This window comes from Anser brachyrhynchus (genome assembly GCF_964034855.1).
Source record: "Anser brachyrhynchus genome assembly, chromosome: 11".
Lineage (NCBI taxonomy): Eukaryota > Metazoa > Chordata > Aves > Anseriformes > Anatidae > Anser > Anser brachyrhynchus.
In genome coordinates this window covers 13,902,572-13,915,383 of record NC_137706.1, presented here as the reverse complement: position 1 = coordinate 13,915,383, position 12,812 = coordinate 13,902,572, and positions in this window count along the sequence as shown.

Below are 12,812 nucleotides of genomic sequence, written 5' to 3'. Positions count from 1 at the left end.
AGGAAGGGTGATGGAGCTGGAGGCCATCCATACACCAGGGCTGGATGCCGATCTTTGCTCACCTGGCCAATTTGCAGCTCTTTCTCTGTACACCACCACTTCTCCCTTCGGGATAAGGCTCCCATACATGCAACCTCATCAATCACGCTGAGTTTGTCCTGAAAAATACGTCAGGATCCTCACTGCTACCGCTTGTCCATCTCTTCCTTAAGCACAGGGACTCTTTGGGGGCTGGTGGCCATAAGGAACACCTTCAAAAGCGCACTGATTGCTTTAACGATGTATCCTACCTGCTCCACTCCTAGGCTACAGCAGTGGCACAAGCTAACTGCGGAGCAGTCGGGGAATAACATCACTTCACTGATGTAAATTACTGGAGAATTACCATTATTTCCAGCAGAGCTACAGTGTAGTCCCCACAAATAAGTGACTTACATAAACCCTGATATTGTCCTTCAGCTGTTTTCTAGGTGCCGGGAGCCATGGCTGTTGGGATTCCATAGGTGTGCATTAGCAAAATTAGGGATTTGTGGTTTAGCCAAAGTCAGAGACCCCCCTGGCATTACTGAACCAAACCTCGCTACTTTATTCGCACAAAGCAAGCCCAACATAACTCAGCGCAACTTTCTAGGGGGAAACAGGATGAACTAAAGCCACTGTTATCATTTCCGTTCTTTGCTCCAGCTTAGAATGAGAGTGGAAGGGAGTATTTTTGTTTTAAAGGTGCATATTCTGTCCTTCCACTTGCCGGTACAGCACGGTACGGGAGGAGGAGCGGGGTCAGCGCACACTAAAACACTAGCTTGGGCTGGCAGCAAAATATCACGCTCAGATGCTTGAATAACCCACAGCGAAGGGAAGATTAGACAAATGAACGATAAAACTGACTGCTCCAGCTTGTCCTCAATGGATGGGAAAGTAATGAAAATCTCATGAAAGATAAATGGTAAAGTTAGTTTAAAATGGATTTAATGAAAGTAAAAGAGGATGAGTGTTCATTCCAGGCTGCTGATTTATATTTTCTATATTTTAGCCTTCATAACCAAGTCCTGTCTCGTTAGCCATTAGAAGTTTAATACAGGGTTACACGTTCCATCAAAATCCAAGCAGCTTTTAATACTTTGAAGGAGCACAATGCTGCATTTTGAAAGATTAGCAAGGGCGTCCTTGGCTGGATTCTTGCATATTAAAAAGTGATCTTCAAACCCAAGTTTTACTTGTGGGATAGGGGGATGGGGAATAATTCAAACCATCTCTCTCTTTCTATCATTGAACTTGGCATAATGTAAAATGATACCAAACTTGCAACAAAAGGAATAACGGTTTATAAAGAATTAGCTATGAAATGAGAGGATCCTGTGAAGATGAAACGTTCCAAAATTAGCTGAGCTTTTTCTTTCTTTTTTTTTTTTTTAAATTCTATATTCTTTGTCTTTCAGCTGCTCTCAGATTCTAGAAAGAATGAGCTAATTTTTTCCCACTTCTCCCTCTCAGTACTTTCCACAGCATAAATAATACATAACAATAACAATATTGGTTTTATTTGAAAATAAATAAATAAATAAATAAGTAAATGGAATCTGTCTTGGAGTCAGAGCCAGGCTGGAGGCAGCCCCAATGAGCACATGGGTGATGTGCCGTGACGAAGCCTTGTGTTACCCAGCGAGGACCACGAACCAGCTACACCATCCTTGGCTGGATGTGCTGGAGAAACATCCGTAAATGGAGGCCTACGGATGCATGACCTTTTATACGGGCAAAAAATAAGCAAAAGTCCTTTGTCAAACAGGAGGCACAAACGCAGCCCCAGGCTGCCCACACCGCCTTGCCAGTGACTCAGCACCGAAACCGAGCCTTTGGGACCAGATAGCTCAGTCTCCTGTGACTCATCCCCAAAACAACAGCAAGGCTGCCAAAACGCAGCGGGGTGTTGTGACAAAGTTTCTAGGCAGCGGTGTGGAGCGTGAGGCCAACGCACCCTCTCCGTAGGGGGGAAAGGCAACGGTTTTAGGTCACCACTGCTGACCTGGGCTGCATAGGTATGGACCTGGGAAGGTGCAGGTATGGCCAGCCTGGGGCTAATTGCAGCTAGCGAGGAGTTTAGAGCACTGGAGCACCTGGCTGTAGTGACAGTGTGTGGATCCAGAGCCCTGCAGATTGACAGCAATGCCCTCAATCCTTTTAGCTGTATAAGTAAGTAAAAAAACAGATAGCAATGAATTTCCTGCAGATCAAAAGGGCATTTTTAACACATGGTTAAGGAGCAGCTCCCCTTCAAGGTTCCTTCCCACCCACATCCCCAGGACTCCCAGGTAATGCAGGACCCTGCTCGTGTCTCTGCTTCTCCTCTCCCAGCCCCCATTGCCATGAAGCAGCTGGGAGCGCTAAGTGACTTTCTGCACCAGCGCCCATCTCGTTGCCTCCCCTCAGCAGCTGGAGATGTGGGGCCTGACTTCAGGCAATTGATTTTGATGGGGATCGCATCCACTTACCCAGGGCAGAATTGGATGCACCAAGAGCGTCTCAGCCCGTGAATGAACAATTGTACTAGCGGCAAGGACGCAAAGGCAACAGATTTCAGGCTCTCGCAGGCAGCAGTAACAGTCAATCACCTGCATGGAGTGATTGTGTTACAGTAAATCCTCCTGCGCCGTGGAGTGAAACCATCCCGTTCCTGGCCTCTTTGGATTCAAAGCAGCAACTTGTTTCCTGATGAAACTCGGCTGCCCTTTACTTTCCCATGGGAACCTGTTGCACAGTAGCTTCGTAATCCGTGATCAAAATGAAGGAATGCAACCTTGGCAAAGGGAGTGCTTTGAGATGTAAATTCCCCCAGAGAGCCCACTTGCCACCCTACACTCTCATTCCGATGTATGAGCATTTAAAACCCACAGACTGATTTTGCTGGTCAGTAGTGCCTCGAAGTCTCATCCTAGACCTCGGTCCCATTGCGAAATTCCAGCTGAGGAGCTCCCAGAAAACAGCCCCACCAACACATCCCATGCTATGGAGGTGACCCCTGTCCTGTGATTTTTGTGCCATGCTATGAAGCGGTTGTCTGGGGACAGCCGCATCACAGATGATCAATAGACACGGAGAAGTTGGCTGTGGGTGTCCTGCTGCCCTGTGATGTGTTTTTGGCCCCTCTTCACCCCAAAAGCTCAGTGGGTGCAACCAGCAGGGTCTCAAACATCATGAGTAGGGCAGGACAGGGCAGATGGTTGCCCTGCCACAGCCCCCAAAAGTGCTGGGGGTTGTTGCCCCAGATGCAGGAGGAACAAATATATTACCCACCATGACCAATGCCAGACAAATAAACAAAGGCAGTTTTCAGGCCTTGATGACTAGGGCACATATCTCCCCAGAGAATAATCTCCCAGAAATCGACACATAACATTGAAAGACAAATGAGAATGAAAAGACCTCTCAAATTTAATAGCCTCCATGAATTACACTGCCTTTCGTCTACATGGACTGTCACTCTTTCCATTAAAGAGTCACTGTCATCAGTAATCCATTTTAAGATTTATAGATGTGGAGATTTATAGACTTACTGTTCTTATCTGCTTTTTTTTTTTTCCATGTATCTCCATGGGCTCCCAAAGGATAGGATTCTATCCTAAACCTCCCCCCTGCATCTGAAAAACTAAAACAGTGATGGGATGGCAGGCCTTTGAGCTGGAGGCCAACAAAACCAATTATGCTGATAAGAATAGCAAGAACGATAGTATGGAGGCGGGGGGAAGAACTAGAAAGAACGGGTAAACGATGAGCAGGAGAAAACAAGAGAAGTAGAATCCAGGTTTTCATTTATTTTTCACAGATTCTCATTCTATAAGTTCCATAAGTTCTTAAAAGAAAGAAAATAATTAGGTTATTTTTCCTATTTGGTCATTTTCATCTTAAGACAAAAAGCCCTGCATCCTCGAAGTGAATATATTCAGATCCAGCTCTCGCATACAAGAAGACCACTTTACCATGCTCACAACAAAAATATACTCAGGTGGGAGTATACTGACATTACAAAGTCTCTTCAAATAGCTAAAGGAATTGTAGTATAAATGAGCCTCCAGCTACCTGCTTTGCATATTTTTATCTGATTCTAGTGCAGTTGAACAGTTTGCTCTGATAGTAATTGAATGCCCGTATGTGGATTAACACCTCCAGCACAAAAGAATTTGAGTATGTTCGTGCTGCTTGAAACTTGTCTGTTTGCATGTGCAACTTCATACTGGGTAAAATTGCAAACACTTACATGACTTAGAAATCAAAGTACTATTCAAAAGCTTCAACTCATTCTGAATCTAGTTTTGAAATGTGTGTGTGAGAAACAGATTTACTTATCCTCTCTCCATTACTCTACATATTACGTTGCCAGCAGGTAGTTTTTGAGAGAACTCCGAAAAAGTAGTATTGGACAGAATTCCTTAGGTTACCTCTAAAATCTTTGTTCCTGCTAAATATTGCTTGGTATTTTTGTACGTGCCTGTCTATAAGGAGAACTAGGACAAAGCTTTTTCTGAGTTTTGTTGCTGTGCTAAAGAAAGCTGCTATATGTGGTGAGATACTGCAGAGAATGCTTTGGTACAAATGGATGTGGTGTAGCACAATAGACGTCTGCAGGCAACACTGTCCATGTATATTAAAAATAAGGCTCTCTTCCCAAATGCAAATTTTCTTAAGGAACAGTGAACTGTAGGGACTGCGTGTGTAATGCATGCTAATTAGCTTCCTCCTAGTAGTAGCTATTACCACAGGCTATCATCACATTGGAAGCTCTGTCTGTGCTGATCCTTTACAACATGCACATGTGATGGCTGTCAAAGTAATTATCAGCACAAATGTGTATTTTCTAGTTTGAGACAGAGAGAAACTTTAGTGGTGTATTAATTTTCCTGTGCTCTTGGGGAAAAGCAGAAGACTGCTAGGACTCATTTTAAATTGATCCTACTCAAGCTTTTCAGCAGATAAGGTTATGACCTATTAATTCAAGAGCTGGCTTCCTGCACTCTCATGTATTACGCAGGAAGGAAACCATGAATCCAAACCTGTTAGAGTCTCCTCCTTGAATAAATAGTTTCCTAAATAAGTGCCCTGGTCTCATTGCCTTTGATAACCCTTTGGTTGAATGTCATTAATGTGCTTGTATTTTTCTCTCAACAGCATTGTTTTCCTGCTAAACAGTTTCTATTCTGTCTCTTCTGCTGTCTTTTATGCTTAACACTTTTTGCATGGCAAAACAGCTATTTGAGATATAAAATTCAACAGGTCAGAACGGTAAATGATGGAAAGTCAGTGTTTTTACACTCATTTTATCCTATATTATCTGGAAGTTGACGCTGAACACAGGTCATGTCATGGAGAAATGGTGTTGGGGGGACCCTCAAAGACAAGAAGTGCTTGGACACAAACAAATTCTTCCTCTCTGGGAAGCGTCTTACAGAATCACAGAATGTTAGGGATTGGAAGGGACCTTGAAAGATCATCTAGTCCACATCCAAGCTAGTATCACTGCACTTGGAGCGTCAAGGGGATGTTTGTGCTGTTCTGTGGCCTAAGGACTAAGAAAATGAGAAAATGGTGTAGGCCTCGCCCACATGTCCAACAGCCTTCTTGCATCACAAGGAGGGCTGCCTGTGGTGGCCCTCCTCCACCTGAAGGCCAGTGTTTCTGAAAGCGTAAGAGCTGGCAATTAGGGCATCCTACAAACCTGTGGATCTTGCGGCTCTGTGAAAAAGGAGGCTTCTTACCTAGGAGCAGAGAAGTTGCCTGTAGCTGCTCCTGGGGCTCTTCTAAGCCACCCAGCTCCTGCAGGACCAGCTGTAACTCAGCACAGGATGGACAGTAGGACACTGCAGTTTTTCACTGCTCAACGGCTCCCACCTGGAACCACAGCAGAAGGGGCCAGAGTTTGGCAGATGGCCTCTTTTTTCATCTCACTTGCTCTAAATGCCCTAAGTCATGGCTAGGGCCGGTTGTGCCGGAGAGCCAGGCCAGAGGGAGGCACACAAGAGGCAGCGGCCTCCATGCCTGCGTGAGAGCTTGCGGAAGGTGACCCGTTATTAAACACATCTGCAAACAAAGCAGGTGATGGCAAACACCATTTCGCAGCCTCCTGGCAGCAGTCACCATGCTGACAGGGAGCAACACGGTATCAGACGGTGGCAGAGCCCGAAACTCATTTTTTACATACGCATCCCCCCTATTTTAGGTAGTGATTTAGAGATCAGAGGAACGGCTTGACAGTTTAATATTTAAACAATTTGTTTCATGTTTAGACCATCACATTAATGATCTGTGTGTCACAACAATAATCAAGTGGGGTGGAAACTCACTTGCAATTAGCCATGTCTCCTGTCACAGCCTACACAGAACATCAGGCCCATGGGCGCTAATTTTAGCTAAATGCTTGCTTCAAAATTTAATTTGCGTTCTATTTCCCCCCACAATCCACAAATGCTTGTGTCCTCCAGGGCTCTGCCTGTAAAGTCCCCCTGCTCTTGACTCACAGGGGATGAATCTGGCATAGCCCCAGCTGCAGAGCTGGTCCCCTTCCTGCTCCGCTGCCCTGCACTTTCAGATCCTCGTTCCCCATCCTCGATGCTCAGATGGATTCAAACTGCTAACTGAGGTCCAGTGAGAAAAACGTTTCAATTTCTAGGTGCCAACATGAGCAAGACACCTGCCGTGCCCCTCAGAGTCTGCCCATGGGCCTCAGAGCATCCTACACACACTGAAGGAGAACACTGTTATTCCAGAAATTTGGGTAATTTCTGGAAAAACTGGGAAATAAGAGAAAACTACAATGCTCTAAAATTATTTATCTAGGCTGTTTTGAACTATTAAAGTGGTGACAAAATAGCCCTACTGATCCTGCTGTTGGTCCACAAATCTTATGCAAAACCAGATTTAGGCCTCTTGCACTAAAATACCCTCCTCTCACCTCTTTATTCTCCCTCTTTAATAATCTGCATTGTGTTGGCATTAATACCAGTCAGAGGCCTGTCATGCTGAAGGCTGTGTGCACAAAGCCAAGGCCAGTGCCCTAAACAGCTGAAAACCTCGCTTCAATTTTGGTGCAAATAATGCAAAACAAAGTCTTTGCAGCATTGTTCAACAAGCTGCGGAATTTTCTGAGAAATTTGTATTACGCTGAAAAATCAAGCTGGACACTTTTTTTTTTTTTTTTTAATAAAAATGAAACAATAACCTTGCTGCCACCAGCAGCTTTTACCGAGAGCAACCTGGCTCGTTCAATGATAGACGAGAGGTTTTCACTGATGGTCTTGCTGCGTATCAAAGCCCAGCTCTGCTGTGGTGGAGACCCGAGTAACAATATCCCCAGCAACGCGCTGCTGTGCCTCCCGAACATCTTTATTAACGATGTACAGCAGAGCCCCTGCTGCTCGCTGGCGCTTACCACCAGATTTATGGCTAACTTCCACGGCCTTTCCCACTAGTCCTAATTTATTATAACAACACTGTTCATACATGAGCTTTTCCTGTTAGGGAGACAGCGGCATGTCCCGTAGCACTGCAGCAGATGAAGTTTATTAAAGCACCACCGGTTTAAGCAGCAGAAGTCCCAGGGCAAGGCATCTCTCCCATCTCACAAACCGCAAAGTCGCCTTTTTAGCCCTTGCAAAGTGGAGAGTATTTATCACGCTCATAAAAAAAGAGCAGTTTGCATCTGGCCGCTTGCTCAGGAGGGGATCTGCAAAACCCTCATTTGCTGAAGTCTGAGCTAAGCCCTTTCTCCTCCCAGTGGGCCACCTACCACAGCTCAGCTCCCCGAGAGTGACCCGTTTTTCTGTTTTTCCAGCATGACGTGATTTCCCCTAATCCTCCCCAGACTCCCACTTGAGTTACTGAGGACAGACCAGGAGAGAAATCCTGGACAATCCGCCTGCCGAGAAGCCTCACGCCGGCAGGATTTCTGCAGAAAGGTGCAGAACTGGAGCGCCAGGAGCACGCAAAGGGGCGCCTTCTCCAGGGCACTGGCAAGCCATCCTGACCTACACACCCAGGGAAAGCAAGCCAGAGAGCTGGCCCTGGTGGGATTGCTTCAGCGTGAAACCCACAGACGACCTGGAGGGATCCCTGGGGCTATCTCACTTCATCCAAGGTTTACACGTGGCCCTTGTCCTAGCTGGGTCGGTCTGGGGTAGCCCCTGGCCCTACTCGAGGCACCCCATGTGTAGGAAGGCAGTGATGGAGAGCTGCCCGGGGCACTCATTTCAGGCACAGCAACATCAGCCAGGGCCCTTTGAGGTTTATCTGTAACTACATTTTCCAGCCGTATGCAGAAGGAAAAAGTCATACATGCTTTTATACGGTCCGATAACAATCACTCTATGAATCTACACTATTTAATAGCAAATGATCCTTTCCAGTAATTTTTTAGTCGTTCTAATGGAATTTCTTTATTAATAATTTTTTATTAAATTTGACACGGCAATAACAAAAGGCTATAGAAAAATATTCAATTTTATTATGGTCTATAGTACCTTTCCGTAAAGGTTAATATGGACTTACCACTTCTAATAATTAAATGGCAATACTCCTGCTGAGGATAGTCAAACCTCACAGTTCTGCCCTTTCAGGAACAGTCCTTCATTTTACATTTATACTCCACTTTTCTTCTATGGTTTTCCCCAGGAATAAGCTAGATTTGCAGAAATTTAGTGGTCTTCTCTTTCCTCCCCAGGTACTACTGGATACTATAGTAAAATACAAAATAAAATCTACTGATCAAGACAATTCTAAAACTGTCAACATATTTTGTTCCCTAACTATACATCCCAATCATCTCGAAGGTATTGTAGTCGTCTCCTGGAGTTGATAAGCCATTTAATGTATTATTCTGGTGACAGGCAAGATGGCATTTGCTACAAGCATTTTATGATTCAGTAGTTTTCAGAGAGACTAGAAAACTAAGCAGCAGATTTACACTATAACAAAATAAAAGCTGAGATCTCATCAGCCTGATGAATGACTAAAGCAGCTTTCATCTACAGATTTTCAGCTAGTTTGCCTGAAGGTGGAGAACGTATTGTTTAGGACATTATAGCAGAACCTCGAGGCTATAACCAAATGGCATGTGGTGAAGACTGTGCACATGCAGGGGGTAGAAATACTGCTAACTCTGGGGCAGTTTCCATCTAAGCAAGACATGTAAGTGCAATAAATTGAAAGAAAAAGGAAACACAAGGAAAAGAGAAATTCTATATGCATGTACATGGGCCTGGCAGGCTGCTCTGCTCAGCCAGTTGGCTGTTTGCTACGGGTGCCACAGCGGATTATTTATTTATTTATTTATTTTCAGAAAGAGATAAATGCAAGGAGAAAAGCAGCTTAGAAGGGCCGTTACATACATAAGGTTTGGCACCGGCAGGCAGGCAGATATAGTATTACTGGCTGCCTTATTCCTTAGCAAACCGATATTAGATAATGCCTCCTTCTCTGCCAAGCAATGAGTCAGTGGCTGAGATGAGAGGAGAGCTCTGGCCTCCTGACTCCCCCTCTCCACATCTGACCAGAGATCACTCCAGCTGCCTTCCAGCAAGCAAGTCAGGTTTCAGCCAGACATTTGAAAAGGAGACAGCTGTTAATGGTACGGGTGCCCGTGGCTCAGCACCAAGGGCCACATTCAGACCACCTTCCACCAAGGGTTAGCAAACCAGGCTAGTTTGAGCTAAAATGCCACAGGAGGTGTGAGAGCAATGGAAAATTCATTCTGTCCCAGCACCTTCTGACTGTGCCTCTCCATCACCTCTAATCCTTCATTCCCCTGCACTGGGACGTCATCTGCACCTTCCCAAAGGCTCACAAACATCAGCTCCTCCTCTCACAAAGCAAACGGCTGTGAGGACATGAAGCACTGTTGGATCTGAGCCCGTGGAGTACATACAAAGGCCAGTGGAAATCCTGGACAAACCCACCGACTGCATTTCCATGCATGTACATTCTGGTGCTTTCCATCTGACTTCAAACCACGAACAACGCTGGCTTCCAAAGATTTGTCCTGTATTTGAACCTTACTCACAGTCTTCCACTTGCTTAGCCGTGAACATGATTTTAACAAATCCATTTCAACCTCTTAGTTAATTTGTTTCCGAGGCCTTTCTCTTTCAGAGTGTGTAATTAAACTAAAAGAGCCTGGAAAAGCCCCTTACAGTAAATAATTTACAAGTTCCTCCCTGGGGACATTTTTTAATTATAACTCCACTGGTCAGATCTTACTGAATACTCTGAGATAGCATTCCCTGCTGGGATCCTGAAATATAATTACCTTATTCCTTTGGTAATGGTATTTTTCCTTAAACTACCCATTTCTTATGCAGGGCAGGCAGATTTGTTTATAAACAAAGTAAAGCCTGATAGGCGCTTTGTCATGAGAAGAGCAATAATGACATTCACTGCAACAGACAGGGGCACATCCATTTGGGGAAGGATGATACCGTTTCGAAGTAATTTTTATAAATCCTACCCTGACAATCCAGCATTGATAGGAGGGAGCATACAGACAGCCCAGGCTCCTCTCCTTCTTGGCAGCCTGCCTTGCTCCCCAAGTGCCATTTTATGCATAGCAAACGTAAATAATTCTGACGCACCTACCAGCCCCCTAACCTTTGTGCTTCGGAAACGCTGTTATATACCATCAAACTGACAGTGATTTCATGTTATGTGGCAAACAGAAAAACCCAGAGCGACAGCGGCAAGTTTTAGGTGTCAAATGAAAGCTGTCACATTTATTTAGCTCTGTGGTTCTCGAGACGATATACATAAATATTGCTTTACTGTCCCCACCAGCCACATGTTAAGGGCTGTCTGCATCAGCCGGGGCCCTGCGGCTCCCCAGGCCTGTGCTGATCTCCTTCCGACCCAGGAGGGGCTGGCAGGGAGCACAGTGCCTGCTCCTCTTGTTCCCAGTGACATGGTGCATTAAATACCTCCCTCCTTCTTTCCCATCACAGCCGTAGCCAACAGGGCAGCTGGGAGCGCGAGCGGCAGAGATCGGCTCCGTGGTGCCCTGCGATGTTATCGGAGAGATAAGAAGGCCTTCAAAGTATGCTTTCTTTTTCTGTACCAATTATTTCCAGCTGGCCCACAAAGACGTGGCTTGGCACCTACCTGCGGCTGTGCTGGACAGGAGCCCCTAGTGTGCAGCCAAATTCTTGCTTTTCACTTTTACCCCATTTTAAACTCCCCCACACCAAAATGAGTGACCAAGTCCTCAGTTCTCTCTAGTTTCTGTACAGCTGTTAGTGCTGGCCTTGAAGTCTCTGCATCATTTGCTAGCCTTGTTGTGCACAGCTGCTCACCTGTTATCACCCGTAGCGAAATACGTATGTCAAACCAAGGTTTGTTCTGGTGAACACACCAAAGCTCAGCCAGAAGGACTGAAAGTTAATCCAACAGGCCCATAAAGTGTTGTGACTAACCTCACATCTAACTGGTCAAATAATAGTAATAATAATAAAATAAAAATAAAATAAAGTAATAATAATAATAATAATAATAATAAAAAAATACCTTCTTATGTAAAGAATGCCTAAGAAAAGCAAAGCCACAAGACACAGAGGTTTTGGATAAAAAGGTGGCTTTCTGAATAGCTATTTGATTTATATAATATAAAGCATTCTAATAAAACGGAGTCAAAAAAAATTATTCAGCTTCAAAACCACACATCATGGCTTCCCCTCAGCTTGAATGTAACAGCGAGAGGTCATTAGTGCCTGATTATGTTCTGTTATGCTGCCATAGGCTCTCAATTTGTGCCTAAAGTGGGACTGGAGTGGCGTTGACGCAGTCATGCTTAGTGTCACACTAACCAAAAGCACAGAAACATGTCTCAGGACTCCAGCTAAGCTGCCAGGGTTAGACTTAGAGGCAGGACGCCACTATAAGCACCCCAATTTGGGTGGGATGGAAGGACGTGGCTGTTTGAATAGGGCTGGACTTAGTATATGCATTTAAAACATTTATCAGGATTGGGATCCAGGTTTCTGCTGTGAAAAACACTGGCTTCAGCATAGCTTTGTTGATGTCCATGGCAGGCAGTGCCATCTGGCATAGGTCTCATCCTAAGGTGACCGGTGAACTCCAACAGCCTTGCAGACAAACCTGCTACATGTGAAGCCTGCCCCATCTTTTCCTTTTTGCTCTCCATATGCCAACAGAAGTTCAGAAATGAAGAAGGGATTAAAACACTGCCAGGATAGATTCTGTGAAAAAAAAAAAAAGAAAAAGTCCAATTTTCTCATCATATTTATTCCCTGAAGGTCTTGAATCTTAAGAGTCTGCCTTCCTCCCTCCTGTACAGCAGAACAGCTGACAGCACTGCAGAGCTGAGAGAAGCTGGAGAACGCTCTGCTGCATGCACCGACACCATCATCTCACCTTCTGCTTGCACAACGCTGTATGACACCTGAACACAACTTATTCTGCATAGTTTGCAACACGCCAAGTGAGAAAATGCATCTTTCGTTTGGCGGAAGGATTCAGTTTGATAAAGCACCGACAGACAGCCAAGTCTGATCACCATCGTTTTACGAAACAGCCCGTGCTGCAGACTGCTACCACCTGTCTTGTTCAGGCTGCAGCTTTGCTGTGCACACTGGTGGGAAGGCCAGCAGGCCAATATTGAAGGGGCATGCTCATCCTAGGCAGGTGGACCTGCGTTAGCATGGGGTAAAGAAACACCAGGGAGCACAGGCCAGAGAGACCTGAGCTAATGAAGCTATGTTAACCCCAGAGAAAGAGGGTTTAATTAGTTACTGTATTGGCAAAAATGGAAATAAAATTGAATG